Source organism: Triticum urartu, chromosome 4 (assembly GCF_003073215.2).
Source record: "Triticum urartu cultivar G1812 chromosome 4, Tu2.1, whole genome shotgun sequence".
In the NCBI taxonomy this organism is placed as follows: Eukaryota; Viridiplantae; Streptophyta; class Magnoliopsida; order Poales; family Poaceae; genus Triticum; species Triticum urartu.
In genome coordinates, this window is record NC_053025.1 from 608,841,116 (window position 1) to 608,863,063 (window position 21,948).

A 21,948-nucleotide genomic window follows, 5' to 3' on the forward strand; every position below is an offset into this window, starting at 1 on the left:
CCGTTTTGTACACGAAGTGCATCCAGTTTTTGCCGTAACCATCTCAACCTTGTTGCACATGCTATGTGGTTGAAATGATGATACCATGCCAACTTTCAACCTTTCCGGAGTTCATTTGAAATGCTTTTCAATTTCAGTGTCTTATAGCTCAAAAAAGCAAAAGGAATCAACTAAAAAGTTTTTATAAACCTCTAGTGTTTTTGAAACTAAACTTATATAAAATTTATACAACTTAAATTCAGAAAGTATTTTTTGTTCAACACATTAATAGCAAAAAGAATTTAATAGAAAAAATTACAAAATTTGTTTTTGATTAAAACAGATATTAAAATAACCTAAAATTACCAAATAGAGTATAATGGTAAAACATTGTAATATTAAGTAGCAGGAAAAAGAATCACTCAAAAAATCTAACTTCATAGTAAAGTTATTCATAAACTAGTGATTCACATACATTTTAAAACTATAAGTATTTAGTACAAATAAAAAAATAAAAAGCAAAAAATAAAATAGAAGAATAAAACAAAAAATATTCAAATCTTAAAACTAATGGCACTAACAGAAAGTTTATAATTTTTGTGACCTAAAAGCAAAAAGAAATCACTAAAAAACTATAAGTATTTAGTACAAATCAAAAAAGCAAAAAAGAAAACAAAAGATGGAAACAAAAAAAATTCAAATTTTAAAACTAATGGCACTAACAGAAAGTTTATAATTTTTGTGACCTAAAAGCAAAAAAGAAATCACTAAAAAACTATAAGTATTTAGTACAAATAAAAAAATAAAAAGCAAAAAAGAAAACAAAAAAAATCCACCTACTAGGCCTCCACGGCATGAATACGACTAGAAACCCTTCCATGGGCCAGGATTCAGGCCCGCAGAAGGCCCAGCAGGCCCAATTGGCATAGCAGTGCACAGATTAGGCACGTATGCCTGCAATAGAGAGGAGCTCGAGAGGGATGTGGCAGCGAGGTTTATAAACCACTCCGAACCCCTCCCAACTAGCAAGGTGGGACTAAACTTACGACCGCACCGCGCCAGCACAGGGCGTTTGGTCCCGATTGGTAGCACCAACCGGGTTTAAAGGGGTGCATTGGTACTAACAGAAACTTGCTATTTAGGGTTTCCTCTACCACGTCACTTGTGGGACGTGGATGTAGTGTCCGACACCGACGGCCACATGTATCTCACACCCACGATACTTGCTATTTAGGGTTTCCTCTACCGCTCGGTGACCCTCGACGACCCTCGTTCCCGATAAAAAAAAGAGGAAGAAGAAGAAGAAAAGAGGAGAAGAAAGAATAGAGGAGTTCTTACTCCTCTATTCTTTCTTCTCCTCTTTTTTTTCTTCTTCCTCTTCTTTTTTTATCCTTGAAGCGTTGTCGAGGCCACCCCAAACCCTAGAGAAGCAGCGTCGAGGCCATCCCAAACCCTAGAGAAGCAGCATCGAGGCCACTAATTAATATTAGTTCTACGTTTGCCACTAATATATCCATCTTTCATGTTTGAATAATAATTGCCATGTTGTCAATATTTGTAGAAACTATGGACACCGCCCGAGACGAAGTACAAGAAGAGTTGTTGGGGGACATAATCGCACGAGGAAGTGATGCCGTCTGCTCGTTGTTTCTCAACGACACCGATGGTCTGGAAGCAGCTGGCTATGATTATGATGGCTCCGGTGACCTAATGCCGGTGCAAGAAGGAGACCGTGAGGACGGCTCCGGACCCAATGCTGGTGCAAGAAGGAGACCGTGATGACGTCTCCGGTGACCGAACCGAGTCCGGCCAGGTATATATATTAGTTAAGCTTCTGCTGACTAGCTAATTGATGCATTCATTGTTTTGGTATGTACACATATTAATTAAGTCTTTGTTCTTTTTTCTAGCCCTCCGGATCGAGCACAACTTCGGTAAAGAGACGAGGCCCGAAGAAAAAGTTGAGCTCGGATGAAAAGTTTGAGATCATAGCAATCGCGCCCGACGGCCGACCGATTGAACCCCTCCAGACAAAGAGCGCATTTGTTGCTCAGTGCGGGGTTTTGGTTAGGGACAAGATCCCGATCAGCATCCAGCAATGGTCAAAGCCGGCTACAGAAGACCCTGAGGTGTCTTATGTCAATGATATTCAGAAAAATGATCTTTGGACTGAGCTGAAGTCAAATTTCACCCTACCACCAGAGGATGATCCAGAGAAGCCAGTTAAAGAGCAATTAATCAAGTCTTTTGCTCTTAAGAGGATGGCAGAACTATTCAAGAGGTGGAAGAAAGAGCTGAATAAGTTTGTCGAAAATAAAGAGACACCAGAATTCAAGGGCAGATATGAGAAGATCAGAGATCACTGGCCCGCATTTGTGGCCCACAAGACATCGGAAAAGAGTAAGTAGATGTCGGTGACAAACAAGAAAAATGCTGTGAAGAAGAAGCATCACCATCGCACGGGGTCAGGTGGCTACCTCGTAGCCCGGCCTAAGTGGGCCAAGACTGAGAATGATCTGGTTGATAAAGGGATCGAACCAGAGACAATTAACTGGCCAGACGGTTGCCGTACTTGGTTCTTCGGGGCTTGCGGAACCTTGGACCCTGTAACAGGGAAGTGCATTTGGACGAACGATCAAATGGACATACCAGTCAAGAAGCTTCAGCAGTATATCGAAGCAGCGCAGCAGGCGACGTTCTTTCCAGACAGAGAGAACGACGAGCTCACAATGGCCCTCGGGAATCCTGAGCACCCTGGACGGACACGAGGCATGCCAGGCTCCATTCCGTGGAAGGTTGGGTTTCCGGACGCAGGCGGTTACAAATCCCAGGAGAGGAGGAACAAATTGCAACAGACCCAAATGCAGGCGTTGCAAGCAAGGGTACAAGCGATAGAGGAACGAGAAGCAAATCGCAGCAAACGTACTCCCGAAGCTTCCCCCGAAGCTACCCCGCCATCTCAGCGGAGAAGCAGCGTGGCTTCCACCGAGCTGCTTCAGCCGGAGCATGCCTTGACGGCTCCTGCCAGCTATCCCATGGATGCTATCATGGAGTCTCAAAATTGCCACCTTATGATGCAATGGATGAATTTGAAGGTCAAGGCGGTTGTTGGCTCTGTTTATCCTACTGAACCCGGCGCAACTTTTCACTGCAGCCGATTCCAGAAGGATATGCTAGGGTGATGGTGGATGAAATAACGGAGGGATTTGAGGACCTCCAGCTTGACCACCCTACCGGTGAAGGGGAGACTAGGCTGGGGTCTGCTCTGAAGACTCCATGCCTATGGCGGAAGGAGCTCATCAACCTTCCGAACTGGACGCCTCCGCCTCCTCCTCCTCCTCCGGCAAGTCAGGGCACTCCGCCTCCTCCACCGTCTCCTCCTCCGGCGAGTCAGGGCACTCCGCCTCCTCCACCACCTCCTCCTCCGGCGAGTGACGATCAGGGCACTCGACCGGCTCCTTCTCCGGTGCGTGGCGGCACTCCGCCTCCTTCTCCGCCTGCGCCGACGCGCCCGAGCAGCCAGCCTCCTCCTTCTCCGGCTCGTCAGCAAGGGCGGAAGAGACCTGCCGCCGCTCCGGCTGCTCTGGCGCGTCGTAGTCCTTCTCCTCCGCCTCGTAAGCAAGTAAAGAAGACAACCGCTCCATCTGCTCTGCCGGCGTCTAGCAGTACAGCTAGAGGCGGGAGGAAATACAGATTCGGTCCTTCTCTGAAGACTCCAGAGAAGTTACCATACGAGAGGACCCCGGAGGAGAACGCCGAGATCGCACGAGAAGAAGTGAGGAACTACTTTGAAGGGGTGAAAGCAAAGAAACATCCACCTCCGAAGGAGAAGGTAGATCCGGTGAAAATGAAGCGCACTGTGGCTGCCCTGACAAAACCACCCAAGTCTCCGCCAAAAGGAAACTATGAGCGCATTATTGGAAAGGAATTTGCCGAAGCGGAGCAGTTGGGAAGTACTGTCAGTGATAAAAGGCTGAAAGAACGACGAGCTGGGAAACAAATTGCCCAGCTCGGTGAACAAGTGAAGCAATCGTGCCCTCCGCTCAAGGTGCCTAGCGACAACGTCGCTAATGATCCGAGGATGGTGCCCGGTTATAGCAATCTTGGCGATTACCTGCCCGACGATGTACATTATGATTTCATGGAGGTGCAGATACAAAGATACGAGTACGGGAAGCCTCTCGTCATAGATGAAAGATCTCTATCAACGATGATGCGAAGATTGCATGATTGGTACTTGAAAATCTGCAGAGACTCTGGGGGAGGAGTACTTTGTATGTGAAAGTTAAAAAGGAGCATGACCTCATTGGAATTGAACTGTTTCCTGTTCCATTTGAGGAGTTCTTTCAGTTTTTCAATCAATTGGCCCTCGATAAAACAACGGTCACCTGCTACTGTCTGTAAGTAGTACTACTTCTGTCATTAAATCTGTCTATATAGCTCAGCTCTTTCATTGCATGTATTTATAATCATCCTCACTATATTATGCAGATTGAAGATCGCCGAATTGAAGAAAAGACAAGTCGGTGATATTGGGTTCATTAACACATATCTCATAGATGAAACTCAGGTTAAATTTCATGCCGCAGATACCGAGGCTAACTTTCTACGATCGTTGGTAATAAATGAAAACAAAGATATAATACTCTTTCCTTACAACTTCAAGTGAGTGTTACTATCTTGTGCGTATTCGGTTTCCCTTATATATTAGTCAAGATTATTGTAATGTAATTGATGAGTTATGCATGCGTGTGCAGTTACCACTATATTCTCCTAGAGATTAAGCTTGAGCAGGAACTAGTAACCGTCTTAGACTCAAAACGAAAAGATCCTCAGGACTATGCGGACATGACTCAAATGCTCGAGAAGTTAAATCGATCATTATCCACCATATCAGCAACTTTGTTCATTTCCTGATATATCAAGTAATTGTTTTCCTTGTCTGGCAGGGTTTGGAAAAAATTCTCCAAAAAAGCTCCAAGACTCCCGAAGAAGCTGCAATTTAGACACCCGAAAGTAAGTACTATAGTAGCATGTTCCGTGCATCTCCAATTGATTCAAGCGCTAGTTTCATCAATACCATTTGGCATTCTTGCTTATCAGTTTGATTAACCTCTATTTCTTGTAAAGTGGTTGTGGAAGGAACAAGGGAATGATTTCTGTGGATACTATGTTTGCGAGTCCATCTGCCACACGACCTGTGAGCGGGGCTACACTGATGAACAATATGAAGTACGTAAATAACAACATTCACAATTTTATTTTATTACCATCATTTGTGTTGAGTTTCATTCATTCATATATATATATATATATGTATGTATTGACCCCCTTCTTCAAATTAGATGTTTCGGAAGCGGGATGAACTCCTAGCACCAGCTCGCATGCGAGCAATTCAATAGGAATTGGCGGCATTCTTTCTTGACCACGTGATCGCTGAAGACGGAGAATACTATGTGGACCATGAGTCTGTATGATTATATTTGTAAGAGATAATTATTGTATATATGTAGCCGGTAGTGTCGGATAGATATACGAGAACTTGTTGTTCGACCAATCTCTCGGAGAAGGAGAGGTGGTCGATATCACTTCTCTCTGTATGCATATATGTTCATGACGATCTTCTGTTTCCTTCGTTTGCTTACTAGCTAGCTAGCGTGTCTAGTCCTCTCTATACGTATGTATAGTACATAGCGTCGACCAAGCACGGACATAAGAGAGGACACTTCTCTCTATTAATTATAGCTAGCTAACACAATATATGAAACACCTAAATTAACCGCCCAAAAACCCCAAACCCTCCCCCCCCCTTTCAAAAAAAACAAAAACCCCAGCCACAGAAATGCTGACGCGTGGATGCCTATTGGTCCCGGTTGGTGCCACCAACCGGGACCAAAGGGTCTCCTGCCTGAGCTCTGCGCACAGGTCACGTGGAGGCCCATCTGTCTCGGTTCTGGATTGAACCGGGACTAAAGGGACAGGGCATTAGTACCGACCCTTTAGTCCCGGTTCAGGAATCGGGACAAAAGGCCCTTACGAACCGGGACAACAGGCCCTTTTTCTACCAGTGTGCGACCCGTCAGCAGGTACTCTTAACTTTCCGTCTTTCTTACGGTCTTCTCTGTGCCATCGCATCGCCTTGGCATGCTCTTTGTTTTGGAACAAACGTTTCAACCGTGGTATTATAGGAGCATACCACATCACCTTGGCAGGAATCTTCTTCCCGGGGCGCTCGCCCTCGACATCACCAGGGTCATCGCGGCTGATCTTATAGCGCAATGCACCGCATACTGGGCAAGCGTTCAAATCCTCGTACTCACCGCGGTAGAGGATGCAATCATTAGGGCATGCATGTATCTTCTGACCTCTAACCCTAGAGGGCAGACAACCTTCTTTGCTTCGTACGTACTCTCGGGCAATTCTTTATCCTTTGGAAGCATATTCTTTATCATTACCAGCAACTTTCCAAATCCCTTGTCGGATACACCATTCTTAGCCTTCCATTGTAGCAATTCCAGTCTGGTGCCCAGCTTTTTCTTGTCACCTACGCAATTCGGGTACAACAATTTTTTGTGATCCTCTAACATGCGCTGCAACTTCTTCTCCAAATCACTTGCGCAGTTTCTCTTTGCATCGGCAATGGCCCGACCTAGATCATCAACGGGCTCATCCGATGCCTCTTCTTCAGCTTCTTTCCGCATTGCCAGCTCAGCTTCTTCCCGCATTACCGGCTCAGCTTCTTCCCTCATTGTTGTATCATCGTATTCAGGGAACCCATGGCCAGGATAGCTGTCGTCGTCCTCTTCTTATTCATTGTCTTCCATCATAACCCCTCTTTCTCCATACTTGGTCCAAACATTATAGTGGGGCATGAAACTGGACTCAAATAGGTCGATGTGAATGGTTCTTGACATAGAGTAATTGTGACCATTCTTACAGCCTCAGCCGCAAGCAGAAAAGTATGCACGCCATTAATGAACTCGGGAGAGCATCGGTCATCGTACATCCATTGCTGGCTCATCTTCAATACACGGCACTGAAAACACCAAATTAATACAATACATAAAGTTCATACATAAAGATCATACAACACTTAAATGCAACAAACAAATAACTCTCTAGCTAAAGAATTTAAATGCAACAACAAATGCGATCAAGATCGCAACTAAGGTAACAATTGATCCAACAGCATAATGATACCAAGCCTCACTATGAATGGCATATTTTCTAATCTTTCTAATCTTCAAGCGCATTTTCTCCATCTTAATCATGTGATCATCGACGACATCGGCAACATGCAACTCCAATTCCATCTTCTCCCCCTCAATTCTTTTCAATTTTTCCGTCAAATCCTCGTTTTCTCTTTCAACTAAATTTAACCTCTCGATAATAGGGTCGGTTGGAACTTCCGGTTCAACTACCTCCTACATACAAATATCTATGTCAACTTGATGTGCATAATTTGTCACAAACACGAAATGCAATGAATAGTTTTAAAAGAGAATATACCACATCCGAATCATAACCCGGACGAGGGCCGACTGGAACGGATATCAAACCATGGCACTATGTATAACAAACAACGTATGGGTAAGATAATTATACGAGTAACTATATATCCAAATCACACAAACATCAATTTTTTATATAAAACTTCATGAACAAGAGGATCACCACAAGGTGGTGCCGGCGACGGGACATTGCGAGCGATCGACGGTGGTTACGACGGAGATTTAGAAGGTACTAAGTAAACCACACCTACATATGCAAACTAAGTGTTATTTTTGACCTCAAATTGCATATAAATCAAACACTAGCTCATATATATAATTCCTCCCAAATTACTAAACTCAAAAATCAATCACTATATAAAGCATTGCACGAGCTAATCTAGCAATGAGAGATAAAAGGACAAAGTTGCTAACCTTTGTGATCATTTGAATGGATGGGAGCCTTCAAATCTTGACAAATTTTGGACAAAATGTGTGATGAGCTTGAGAGGAAGAGGGAAAAGAATAGAGAGGAGAGGGGAAAGGGGAAGAACAGAGCGACCTCGGGTGGACGAAGGGTCTATGTAGGACGACCTTTAGTACCGGTTCGTGATACGACCTGGTACTAAAGGTGCTAGAGGGGCCTCGGACTGACAACATCCTGCCACCACTCACTTTAGTACCGGTTCATGGCACGAACCGGTGCTAAAGGTTCCCCACGAACCGGTACTAATGAGAGCGGCCGGCTAGCCGTTGGAACCGGCACTAATGCACACATTAGTGCTGGCTCAAATTCAAACTGGCACTAATGTGCTTCACATTTGACCCTTTTTCTACTAGTGAAGCACTTTAAGAGAATAGAGTTCAATCCAACTGATAATCAAGCATGATAATGGTATTGATGAAAATAAGAATCAATTAGAGATGTACGGAACTAGCTAATACTACTTACTTTGGGGTGTTTAAATCGAAGCTCCTTCTTCAGAACCGGAACCATTATGGTGAACTTTTTCCAAACCCTGCCCGGCAAAAAAATTGATTACTTGATATCAAGAAATGAACGAAAGTTGCCACTTATGGAGCATTTCACTATTGTTCGTCCATAGCTTAGGCTCTTTACGTCTCGAGTCTAAAATGGTTACTACTCCCACGTTAAGCTTAATGGATATCAGAATAAAGTGGAAACTGCGCACGCATAACTCATCAATTACACTTAACCTCGAGTAAGCGAAACCGAATATGCACAAGACAGTAACACTCACTTGAACTTGTAAGGAAAGAGTATTTCCCTTTTGTTTTGATGTCGACGGAACGCGTTTAGCAATTTTCCTTAGTATCTTTGGCTTTGTTTTGTACCGCTCATTCATTTACGGTATTTGGGATAATGAACCCAATGTCATAAATTTGTCCTCTTTTGCAATCGACGATCTTCAATCTGCATAATGTAGTGAGGATAATTATATATACATGCAATGAAGGAGCTGAGGTAGAGACTTAATTACAGAAATAATACTTACAGATAGTAGCAAGTCATGAGAGTTTTGTCGATGACGTCTTGATTGAATAACTGAAATAATTCCACAAATTCAACGTACATTAGGTTGACGCCGATGAAGTCGTGCTCACCTTTAATTCCAGCCAACATACTGTCGGTCCCATCCTTGCTGCAGGTTTTCAAGTACCAATCATGCAATCTTTGCATCATCGTTGGTAGATGCAGGAGCTGATTAGGTTTGAGGAGAGGCTTCCTGTGCTCGTATCTAAACAGTGCTACCACCTCATCCATTTCAAACTATACATCATCGCCCATGTAATCACCAAGATTGGTACCAGGCGCTAGCCCCGGATGATTATCGATATTGCTAGACACCTTGAGTAGGGGCACGATTGCTTCTCCTGTTCGCCGAGCTGGGGATTTTTTTCTTACTTCATCTTGCAGCACTGATAGTACTTCCCGATCGTCGCGCTTAATCATATGTCTTTTAAATACAACTTTCATAGTGTGATTGCGGCGAAGGCGGCGTTGGTCACTTAAGGGCATCCAGAGAGCACTTCGCATTCACCGGATCTATTATTTCCTTCGGAGGTGGACGTTTCCGTTCAAAATGGGCCTTCACTTGGGCAGCCACTATGTCCTTGTTTTCCTTGTTAGTGCTCTCATATGGTAACTTGGCAGGAGCCTTGAGGCTTGGACCAGCTCTGAATTTCTTCCCTTTTGTACTGCTACCAGCTGGAGCGGCGGCGGCTCTCTTCTGCCGTTGCTGTGGCGGCGGAGTCTGCTGACGCGCCGGAGCCCGCTGAGGCGGCGGAGACGGCTAATGCACCAGAGACAGCTGAGGCAGCAGAGACGGCTGACGCGCCGGAGACAGCTGAGGCAGAGGAGGATTCTGCTGAGGGGCCTCCTACGTTAGAGTCATGGGCCAGGTACACATTCTTGTTGCATTTGTCCAAACATATACTTTTAGTTTCATCTAAACAATGTGTTCATGCGTTGTATCTCTTGTTTGTCTTTCCTGAAAGGTTACTAAGAGCAGGCCAATCATTGATGTTTACAGACAACAATGCTCGTAGGTCAAATTCTTTTTGTTTGTGCTCATCCCACGTACATCTTTTTTATTCCATAGCTGTAAAAGTTCTTAAACTAATGGACTAAGGTACACATCAATGTCGTTGCCGGGTTGCTTAGGGCCTAGGATGAGCACTGACATCATAATAAACTTCCGCTTCATGCACAACCAAGGAGGAAGGTTATAGATACATAGAGTCACGGGCCATGCGCTATGATTGCTGCTCTACTTCCCAAATGGATTAATGCCATCTATACTTAAACCAAACCATGTGTTCCTTGCGTCATCTGCAAAGTCCCGCCACTTTCTCTCGATTTTTCTTTACAGCGACCCGTCAGTGGGTACTCTCAACTTCCCATCTTTCTTACGGTCTTCTTTGTGCCATCGCAACAACTTGGCATGCTCTTTGTTTCTGAACAGATGTTTCAACCGGGGTATTATAGGAGCATACCACATCACCTTGGCAGGAACCCTCTTTCTATGGCGCTCTCCCTCAACATCACCAGGGTCATCTCGTCTGATCTTATACCGCAATGCACCGCATACCGGGCATGCGTTCAAATTCTCGTACTCACCGTGGTAGAGAATGCAGTCATTAGGGCATGCATGTATCTTCTGCACCTGCAAACCTAGAGGGCAAAGAACCTTCTTTGCTTCGTAAGTACTGTCAGGCAATTCCTTATCCTTCAGAAGCTTCTTCTTCACTATTTTCAGTAGCTTCCCAAATCCCTTGTCAGATACACCATTCTCTAGCTTCCATTGTAGCAATTCCAGTGCGGTACCGAGCTTTGTGTTTCCATCTTCGCAATTTGGGTACAACCCTTTTTTGTGATGCTCTAACATGCGATTGAATTTCAACCTTTCCCTTTCACTTTGGCATTCTCTCTGTGCATCAACAATGACCCGACGAAGATCATCATCCGGCCCATCGTCTGGTTCCTCTTGATCTTCAGCTTCCCCCGTTGCAGTATCACCGTATTCAGGGGGATAGTTGTCATCATCCTCTTCTTCTTCGTTTTCTTCCGTCGCAACCCGTCTTTCTCCGTGCTTGGTCCAAACATTATAGTGTGGCATTAAACCCTTCTCAAGCAGCTGGATGTGAAGGGTTTTCAAGGAAGAGTGATCCTTCGTATTCCCACAAACAGTACATGGTCAATACATAAAACCATTCTGCTTGGTTGCCTCGGCCACATCGAGAAAAATATGCAGGCTCGTAATGTACTCGGAGGTGCATCGGTCACCGTACATCCATTGTCGGTTCATCTACATGCATTATATAATTAAGTGTATCAAAAACCATTACAACATATCATAAATTAATAGAGAAATGACCAAATTAATACAAATTCATCATCACATTAAAACCAAAGTACAGTAGTGATCAAATGTTATTACCGAAAAAAATACATAAAGTTCATACATTGTTCTCATAGAACAACATACAGCTCTCTAGAGCATCTAATTAAAACATACATTGAAACTAACATACAACTATGTAAAAAAAATTAAATTCAACAACAAATGCGATCAAAATCGTAACTAAGGTAACAATTGATCTAACAACATAATGATACCAAGCCTCATTATCAATGTCATATTTTCTAATCCTATATACTTAAGAAGTTCACCCCCCACTACTTCATTTATCTCAACATGCAACATATACACATCAGCAACCCGCCATGTCATACCTCATGCAATCCCACGCAGCCCACCTCATCAGGTCTCACCAATTTTTTTCCGTGAATGAAAAAACAAAATCTATCCCAATCTTTAATATACGTACAGCCACGATTGTTCCTTCCCTTACTTCTATTTACCATAGCACGGAACATACAGAGGGCCAGCCATCTTCCAATCTTTAACACCTGTCCTTTTATCTCCCTATAAGTTTATATTTGACTCTTCCTTCTCCAGCTGCTTCCTAAACGTTTAATCCCCTCCCCTGACCCCCTCTCCATTGCGGATCCAATCTGAACCACAGCGCCTAGATTCACCTCCACCCAGCCAAGAACAAACAAAGCAAAGAGATGGATCTGCGTGTAGTTTATTCGCCCCATCAATCACCTGCACACCACCACAAACAAACAGAAAGGAGACCCCAAATAAACCAAGAAGAAGGGAGATGGATCTCACATGTGTTGGCTGGATATGACGCATGCAGGAAGGCTGCATCAAATGGCTCGCGGACGGCACCGTCGCGATGCAGGACTAAGGAGGGCCCCTGGCAGGGGCTTGTCGCTCCTCTCCAGGTTCTTCTCCCCAACTTCTTGCACCATATAGAGGAAACATGCGGCTCGACTTCTCTTTATTTTCGTGTCACCATGTTTGGGTCTCGCCTGGTGGCGAGTGAGTGTTGTTTATCTCGCGTGCCTCTTCCCGGGTCGTTGCTAATGATCATGGTCAATGTTTGCTCTCTCACATAAAATTGGGCACGGTTGTGCACGTCGCAAACTCCAGCAAAGAGGGTGGCCGACCAGATATGGCTGGATGTGTAGTGAACTGGTGACGGTTCAACACTCTGTGTTTTGTTTTTGCATTATCAAAGATTAATCATAGACTCCAACGCAAAGCCGAAAAAATAATCGGTTTAGTCTGATGATGTTTAATGGTATATTGTTTTTATTATAAGCAGGGGTGTCTCTTCAATCTCTTCGATCAGGTAGAGCATATGTGATTATCCTGTTAGAACTGTGCATGAGTGGTTGCAATGGGAACCTTCCAGTCTTGTGGAACAATAATATTGGTATGTCTTCGCTTGCTTAATCTGTAGTATTCTTTTAGATGAACTACAGTGTACATTAATGTATATAACACGTTTTGAGTTATCAATTATTATGCCTCTGGGTTTTAGATTATCTAATTGATATTGTTTACTTGCCAGATTACTATTTGCATATGTATATGCAGGGACATATGTGTTCTGTTTCCTTTGCGATACTACGAGGATATCATATTTGAGTTCATATATGCTAGCAGATTTTTTTGCTTTTCAGCTTTTTTGTACTAATTATTATTGTGATGAAACATGTCGTGTTAGTTCTTTATATTCGGGTCAAAATCAATTACGAATAGACTGATTGTATAATTATCATGTACCATACTAGCATGCTAAGAAGGATCCGATCCAGTTGGTATATGCAACTCCGGTACAATACAAGATTAATGCATTTTTGGTAGTTCTGATCGCATGGGAAGTTGTTTTATTCCAAGGTGAACAATGGTCTGTGACTTCTTTCCGAATTAAGTATCATAGCAGATTACCAATTCACTTATCAAGTAAATTACCCTAACTTTTATGTCTATTCATATCATTCAATCAATGGTTCAAACAAACATATATTTATATATTTCTCCATGGTTTCACTATTTCTCACTCCATAAACATCCTCCTATATAGAAGTATAAATTCCCGCAGCAACGCGCGGGGTATCATCCAGTCTTTCTAATCTTCAAGCCCATTGCACCCATCTGGATCTTGTGTAGATCGACGACATCGGCAACATGCAACTCCAATTTCACCTTCTCTTCTTCAACTCTTTTCAATTTTTCTTTCAAATTATTATTTTCTTTTTCAACTAAACTTAACCTCTCGACAAGAGGGTCGGTTGGAATTTCCGGTTCACATACCTCTTAGATAAAAACATCTAAGTCACGTTGGTCGGCATAATTGTCATAAACACTAAATGAAACAAATAGTTATAAAATATAATATACCACATCCGAATCATAGACTGGACGAGAGCCGACGGGGGCGGATACCAAAACCATGGCACTATATAATAACAAACAATAATAAAAGTAAGAAAAATATACAAGTAGCTATCTAAATCATCCAAGTAAGAATGTTTTCTTTTACAAAGAAGATAAAAACAAGAGGCTCACCACACGGTGGTGCCGGCGATGAGATCGACGCGGGTGATCGATGACGGTGAGTACGGGGATGGGACGGGATGGACCGCCAAACGTAAAAAAATCTTGGGGAAACTGGAGCTTGGAGGTCGAGCTTGAAGAGTAGAAAGCTTATGTCGGTGGGAAACGACACCTACGGGGTCACGGGATCCCTTCTACGGTTGGCGGGTGCGGGGTTGTGCAAAGAGCGGATCTGGCGGTCAGCACACAAATCATTTACCCAATTTTGGGCCATGGCGACGTGTAAAACCATAGTCCTGCTTTGATGTATATTTGGGTGTTCTTGAGTTCTTGAACTAGCTACGGTGCGTGTCTAGCCCAAAGATCCGAATCCATCTCTAGTATGCTTCGGGCCTCCTTTTATAGACAAAATGGGGTCGCCATAGTGGGACACCAGAGGTGGAAAGGTGTACAGGGGCTGAGTCTATCTCTTGGCATCGTCGGACAAATGCATTTAATGCACTGCCGACGTGCCCCTCTTGCTTTATTGGGGACGGCAAAGAAGTTCGTCCCAACTGTCATCGCCTCGCCTGGCTCCGACGCGCGTCCAAGCTGATGAGGCGTTGTAGCGCCACGTTGGCTGGCTGCTGGGCTGGCGCGGTGGTGGAGCCTTCACGAAGATCTGCATGCCACCACGCAGGTGCTTGCTGAGTTGGTATAGAAGCCGCGCTCTGTCACACAGATGACTGCCCAGCTGGTCGAGCTGGCAGCTGTATGGGAGCGGCGGTGGAGTCTTGGCAGACGGGGGCCTGGCTGCGGCCCCGCAGGAATCCTCGGCAAGGGTCTTGCCGAGGGCCCGGCAAGGGTCTCGCTGCGGCACCGCGGTCGTCCCCGGCAAGGATCTTGCCGGGGGTCTCATGGATTTCCTTGGCAAGGGTCTCGCCAAGGATCGCCGTCTTCTGGTTCCCATCTGATCTTGTGTATCTATGATCTCTACAAAGATCTGCATGCCACCACGGAGGTGCCTCTCGAGCCTTGGTTCCAATATGGTTGATGGTGTTGGAACCCCTTGGGCTCAAGGGCGGCGCGCTCTGCTGGCGTCAGGCAAGTTGCCCTGGCAAGGATCTTGCCGAGGCTGTGGAAGCCACCCCTGCAAGGGTCTTGCCGGGGGAGTCCACCTCGCCCTCTTGCTCTCTTTGCGCCTCTGGTCTTGGCATTGCTTTGGTCGTCTTGTGCTCCGGCTTCTCTCCTCTGCCCTGCTTAGTGTGGTCGTGGGCGTGGCCCTGACTGCCCGTGCACAAGTAAAGGGGTGCAAAAGGAGAGCCCCTACTTTTGTACACCAACAGGAGCCCCCGGACCTGGGCCACACATAAGCGCGACGCGCTGTTGGGCTAGGCCCAGAACGGTGCTCGGGCAGGTGGGGCAGATTTTGGCTGCAGTAACTTTTCTGTCCACTGCGCTTCCCCATGACCCACGTTAAACGTGCGACGTGGGGGGGGGGGGGTCATGCGTGACGTGGGGATCATGTGAGGGGCGGTCTCCGCACGCATGCGTCACGTCGCAATAAATGGTAAAGAGGTGACCCGCGCCTTCCCCATAAAAAGGAATAACCGCGGGCGTGCTGCTCATTTACCCTCTATGCCTTCTCCAATCCTAGAACCGCCGTCCCCTCCTTCTTCCTTCTCAAGCTCTTGCTCTCGCACGCCGCCGCCACCGCGTCTTCACCGTCCTTCATCCTTCGCCTCTCGCAGCCGCCATGGCACCCAAAACTAGCAAAGGCAAGGGAGTAGCCAAAGGCGCCGGGGGGGAGGAGCCGCCGGAGAGTGAGTTAGCAGCATGGCGGACGTAGCTCGCCTACTTCCCCTCGATGGTCGACGCGGTCCATCTCCGGGACAACTTCAAGCCCCTGTGGGGGTGCAAGATGGGGGGAGAGGGACGCGGCCAAAGGCGCCTTGGTTGACGCTCAGGTCGAAGTCCTGGACAAGGTCGGGCTACTCTCCATGGCCAACGAGGCCATCAAGGACCTGAAGCTGAAACTGGAGGGTCTTGAGGGGACGCTCTCAGAGGTCAGGGCCTGGGAGGAGACCCTGACCAAGAATCTAGAGGAGGAGAGGCAACTGCGGAAGAATGACGCCGTCAACCACGCAGATTTTGTGGCGGGCGAGAACCTCTGGGTCAGCCGCCTCGCCGATGTCGCCGACAGGATCACCACACAGCTGGCTACCATGGGGATGTCAAATGTGAGGTACGTCCCAGAGCCAAACATGAGTCCTAATGCCAGGCTGACTCTGTTCTTCGAGGGTGTTCTCGGGGCCCTGGAGCGGTTCCGCTCCAACAGGGCGGCCTCTCTGGCCGAGGAGGTCCGGAGGCTTTGCCGGGGTGCCATGAACAAGGTCGTCACCAAGGTGGCGTACTGGAATCCCGACCTCGACTTCGACGCTGCGCTGGATTGCTTGCCGGAGGATGTGGACCTCGCGCCGCTCGAGGAGCGTATCGAGCCCGTCATCAGCCGCATCGACGAAGTTCGGCGGATAGAAGGCCAGCGCCAGGACTAGGTAACCCGTTTCTTATTGCTGTTGCAGGTTCATGACCAAGACAATTTCTATCTTTAGTTAGAACCGCAACAACAATTGGTGTATTATAACTCTGCAGTGCTTTTGAAACGATGCATGTTATTTTCCAGTTTGATCTCCCTGTGTATGTCGACCCTACGTTAACCGGGTAGGCTTGCCGGCGCGGAAATCCAGGCCGCGGCGCCATGAGGACGGATCCCCAATGGCCTACCGGATATGCTTGCTACCGGGAAAACCACCTCACCGCTCTTAACGCGGCCACTTGAGCTGTCGAGCGGACTCGAGACGGAACGAGAGTGTTGCCAATCGCAGAGGGTCACCCCGCCGTTCTCGACGCAGCCGCTCGAACTGTTGAGCGGACTCGAAATAGGATGAGGGTGTTGCCAATAGTGGTAGGGCCCCATTGCATGCCGGTTTTCCATACACAGGGCAAGATCGTCGGGGACGATAACCTTTATATATAAAAAGGAACAACTCAAAGTTTTGCATGACTTAGCTTTCATGCTGCTGCGTGAGTGTTCACTGCGTCCACCAAGGACGCCACTTCTTCGGTCGTCTGCTTCCTTGGAGTGTTGACCACGATGAAGCCACTGCTTCAACCAGACCAGATTTCCACAACCGTGCACCCCCTACCTGGCGCGCCAGAGATGTCGGTGGGAAACGACACCTATGGGGTCACTAGGATCCCTTCTACGATTGGCGGGTGCGGGGTTGTGCAAACAGCGGGTCTGGAAGTCAGCACACAAATCATTTACCCAGGTTCGGGCCGCGGAGACGCGTAAAACCCTAGTCCTGCTTTGATGTATATTTTGGATTTCTTCTGTTCTTGAACTAGCTACGGTGCGTGTCTAGCCCAAAGATCCGAATCCCCCTCTAGTATGCCTCGGGCCTCCTTTTATAGACAAAAAGGGGTCGCCACAGTGGCACACAGGACGTGGAAAGGTGTACAGGGGCTGAGTCTATCTTCTTGCATCGTCGCACAAACGCATTTAATGTGCTGCCGACGTGCCCCTCTTGCATTATTGGGGACGACAAAGAAGCTCGTCCCAGCTGTCGCCGCCTTGCCTGGCTCCGACGCGCGTCCAAGCTGACGAGGCGTTGTAGCGCCACGTTGGCTGGCTGCTGGGCTGGCACGGTGGTGGAGACATCACGAAGATCTGCATTCCACTAGGCAGGTGCTTGCTGAGTTGGTGTAGAAGTCGCGCGCTGCCACGCACATGCCTGCCCAGCTGGTCGAGCTGGCAGCTGTATGGGAGCGGTGGTGGAGTCTTGGCAGATGCGGGCCCGGGTGCGGCCCTGCAAGCATCCTCGACAAGGGTCTTGCCGTGGGCCCGAAAAGGTTCTCGCTGCGGCACCGCGGTCGTCCCCGGCAAGGATCTTGCCGGGGGTCTCGTGTGTTTCCTTGGCAAGGGTCTCACCAAGGATCGTCGTCTTCTGGTTCCCATCTGATCTTGTGTATCTATGATCCCTACAAAGATCTGCATGCCACCACTGAGGTGCCTCCCGAGCCTTGGTTCCAATATGGTTGATGGTGTTGGAACCCCTTGGGCTCAAGGGCGGCGCGCTCTGCTGGCGTCAGGCAAGTTGCCCCAGCAAGGATCTTGGTGAGGCTGCGGAAGCCACCGCGGCAAGGGTCTTGCCGGGGGAGTCCACCTCGCCCTCTTGCTCTCTTTGCCCCTCTGGTCTTGGTGTTGCTTTCGTTGTCTTGTGCTTCGGCTTCCCTCCTCTGCCCTGCTTAGTGTGGCCGTGGGCACGGCCCTGACTGCCCGTGCACAAGTAAAGGGGTGCAAAAGGGGAGGCCCTACTTTTGTACACCTGCAGGAGCCCCCGGGCCTGGGTCACACATAAGCGCGACGCATTGTTGGGCTAGGCCCAAAACGGTGCGCGGGCAGGTGGGTCGGATTTTTACCGTAGTAACTTTTCCGTCCGCTGCGCTTCCTCACGACCCGCGTTTAATGTGCGACGTGGGGGGGGGGGGGTCATGCGTGACGTGGGGATCATGCGTGGGGCGGTTTCCGCACGCGTGCGTCACGTTTCAGTAAATGGTAACGAGGTGGCCCACGCCTTCCCCATATAAAGGAATAACTGCGGGCGCGCTGCTCATTTACCCTCTGTGCCTTCTCCAATCTTAGAACCGCCGTCCCCTCCTTCTTCCTTCTCAAGCTCTTGCTCCCGCTTGCTGCCGCCGCGTCTTCGCCGTCCTTCATCCTTCGCCTCTCGCAGCTGCCATGGCACCCAAAACTAGAAAAGGCAAGGGAGTGGCCAAAGATGCCGGGGGGAAGGAGCCGTCGGAGAGTGAGTTGGTGGCGCGGCGGATGCACCTCGCCTACTTCCCCTCGACGGTCGACGCGGCCCATCTCCGGGACAACTTCAAGCCCCTGTGGGGGTGCAAGACGGGGGGGAGAGGGACGCGGCCAAAGGCGCCTTGGCTGACGCGCAGGTCGCAGTCCTCGACAAGGTCGAGCTACTCTCCACGGCCAACGAGGCCATCAAGGACCTGAAGCTGAAACTGGAGGGTCTTGAGGGGAAGCTCTTGGAGGTCAGGGCCCGGGAGGAGACCCTGACCAAGAATCTGGAGGAGGAGAGGCAGCTGCGGAAGAACGACGGCGCCAACCACACAGATTTTGTGGCGGGCGAGAACCTCTGGGTCAGCCACCTCACCGATGTTGCCGGTAGGATCACCACGCAGTTGGCTACCATGGGGATGTCAAACATGAGGTATGTCCCGGAGCCAGACGTGAGTCCGAATGCCAGGCTGACTCTGTTCTTCGAGGGTGTTCTCGGGGCCCTGGAGCGGTTCTGCTCCAACAGGGCGGCCTCTCTGGCCGAGGAGGCCCGAAGGCTTTGCCGGGGTGCCATGACCAAGGTCCTCACCAAGGTGGCATACTCGAATCCCGACCTTGACTTCGACGCTGTGCTGGAGAGCTTGCCGGAGGATGTGGACCTCGCGCCGCTCGAGGAGCGTATCGAGGCCGTCATCAGCCACAACGACGGAGTTCGAAGGATAGAAGGCCAACGCCGGGACTAGGCACCCCGTTTCTTATCGCCACTACAGGTTCATGACCAAGACAATTTCTATCTTTAGTTAGAACCACAACAACTATTGGTGTAATATAACTCTGCAGTGCTTTTGAAACGATGCATATTATTTTCCCGTTTGATCTCCCTATGTATGTCCACCCTACGTTAACCGGGTTGGCTTGCCGGTGCTGAAACCCAGGCCGCGGCGCCTTGAGGATGGATCCCCACTCCTCTTAACGCTTGCTGCCTGGCAAACCACCTCACTCCTCTTAACGCGGCCGCTTGAGCTGTCGAGCGGACTCGAGACGGAAGAGAGCGTTGCCAATTGCAGAGGGTCACCCCCGCTGTTCTTGATGGATTCGCTCGAACTACTGAGCGGACTCAAAACAGGACGAGGGTGTTGCCAATAGTGGCAGGGCCCCATTGCATGCAGGTTTTCCAAACACAGGGCAAGATCGTCGGGGACGATAACCTTTATATATAAAAAGGAACTACTCAAAGTTTTGCATGACTTAGCTTTCCTGCCGCTGCGTGAGCGTTCATTGCGTCCACCGAGGACGCCACTTGTTCTATCATCTGCTTCCTTGGAGTGACGACCACGATGAAGCCGCTGCTTCAACAAGACCAGATTTCCACAACCGCGCAGCCCCTACCTGGCGCGCCAGAGATGTCGGTGGGAAACGACACCTATGGGGTCACTGGGATCCCTTCTATGGTTGGCGGGTGCGGGGTTGTGCAAAGAGCGGGTCTGGCGGTCAGCACACAAATCGTTATTCAGGTTCGGGCCGCCGAGACGCGTAAAACCCTAGTCCTGCTTTGATGTATATTTGGGTGTTCTTGTGTTCTTGAACTAGCTACGGTGCGTGTCTAGCCCAAAGATCCGAAATCCCCCTCTAGTATGCCTCGAGCCTCGTTTTATAGACAAAAAAGGGGTTGCCACTGTGGCACACAGGAGGTGGAAAGGTGTACAGGGGCTGATTCTATCTCCTGGTGTCGTCAGACAAACACATTTAATGCGCTGCCGACGTGCCCCTCTTGCTTTATTGGGGACGGCAAAGAATCTCGTCCCAGCTGTCGTCGCCTCGCCTGGGTTCGACGCGCGTCCAAGCTGATGAGGCGTTGTAGTGCCACGTTGGCTGGCTGCTGGGCTGGTGCGGTGGTGGAGCCTTCACAAAGATCGGCATGCCACCACGTAGGTGCTTGCTGAGTTGGTGTAGAAGCAGCGCGCTGCCACGCAGATGCCTGCCCAGCTGGTCGAGCTGGCAGCTGTATGGGAGCGGCGGTAGAGTCTTGGCAGACGCGGGCCTGGCTGCGGCCTCACAGGCATCCTCGGCAAGGGTCTTGCCGAGGGCCCGACAAGGGTCTCGCTGCGGCACCGCAGTCGTCCCTGGCAAGGATCTTGCCGGGGGTCTCGTGGATTTCCTTAGCAAGGGTCTCGCCAAGGATCGTCGTCTTCTGATTCCCATCTGATCTTGTGTATCTATGATCTCTACAAAGATCTACATGCCACCACAGAGGTGCCTCCCGAGCCTTGGTTCCAATATGGTTGATGGTGTTGGAACCCCTTGGGCTCAAGGGCGGCGCGCTCTGCTGCCGTTAGGCAAGTTTCCCCGGCAAGGATGTTGCCGAGGCTGCGAAAGCCACCCCGGCAAGGGTCTTGCCAGGGGAGTCCACCTCGCCCTCTTGCTCTCTTTGCACCTCTGGTCTTGGCGTTGCTTTGGTCGTCTTGTGCTCTGGCTTCCCTCCTCTGCCCTGCTTAGTGTGGCCGTGGGAGCGGCCCTGACTGTCCGTGCACAAGTAAAGGGGTGCAAAAGGGGAGCCCCTACTTTTGTACACTGACAACTTATGTATGGCTCAGCCATTTCATCGAACACCTCATGTGCATAGGAGGTGAGAGCAGAGCAACACACACCTCCCACACGGGCTAGCCAAAAAATAAAGAGGTGAGCGGGAAGGGGCGAGCATACGTATAGGCATCTCTTTAGTCCCGGTTTGCGGCTAGAACCGGGACAGAAGACTGACATTTAGTCCCGGTTCCAGACACGAACCGAGACTAAAGGTATCAGACGAACTGGGACTGGTGTCTGCCGAAGCCCGGCCGGTGTCCTGGCCTCACGAGCCAAGACTGATGCAACCATTAGTCCCGATTCGTAACACAAACAGGACTAATGCATTTATCTGGCCTGGATCAAAGCCCAGTTTTCTACTAGTGGGAACACAAATGGCGGGGCAATCTTGCCGCCGCCGACTACTGGCTAGGACACCAGGAGGGCTACACAGCGAAATACCAAAATTGCCCCTCAATGCAAAATATAATACCAAAAATCTACAGTAGTATCTCCATATCTGGGCGGTCTAAACACATAAATAAATGGTTAGTATTGATCTGATGCACTCTACAAGGTCTGTACCCGCAAAAAAAAGGTCTCAATGTTTAGACCCCTGTATAGTTTGAGAGGATCTTGC

At 48.6% G+C, this 21,948-nt stretch overlaps 1 pseudogene; it reads right to left on the reverse strand.

The window, feature by feature from the left end:
- Positions 1 to 9,174, reverse strand: part of LOC125554978 — a 34,403-nt pseudogene extending 25,229 nt beyond the window's left edge.
- Between the last annotated feature and the right edge of the window lie 12,774 nt (positions 9,175 to 21,948).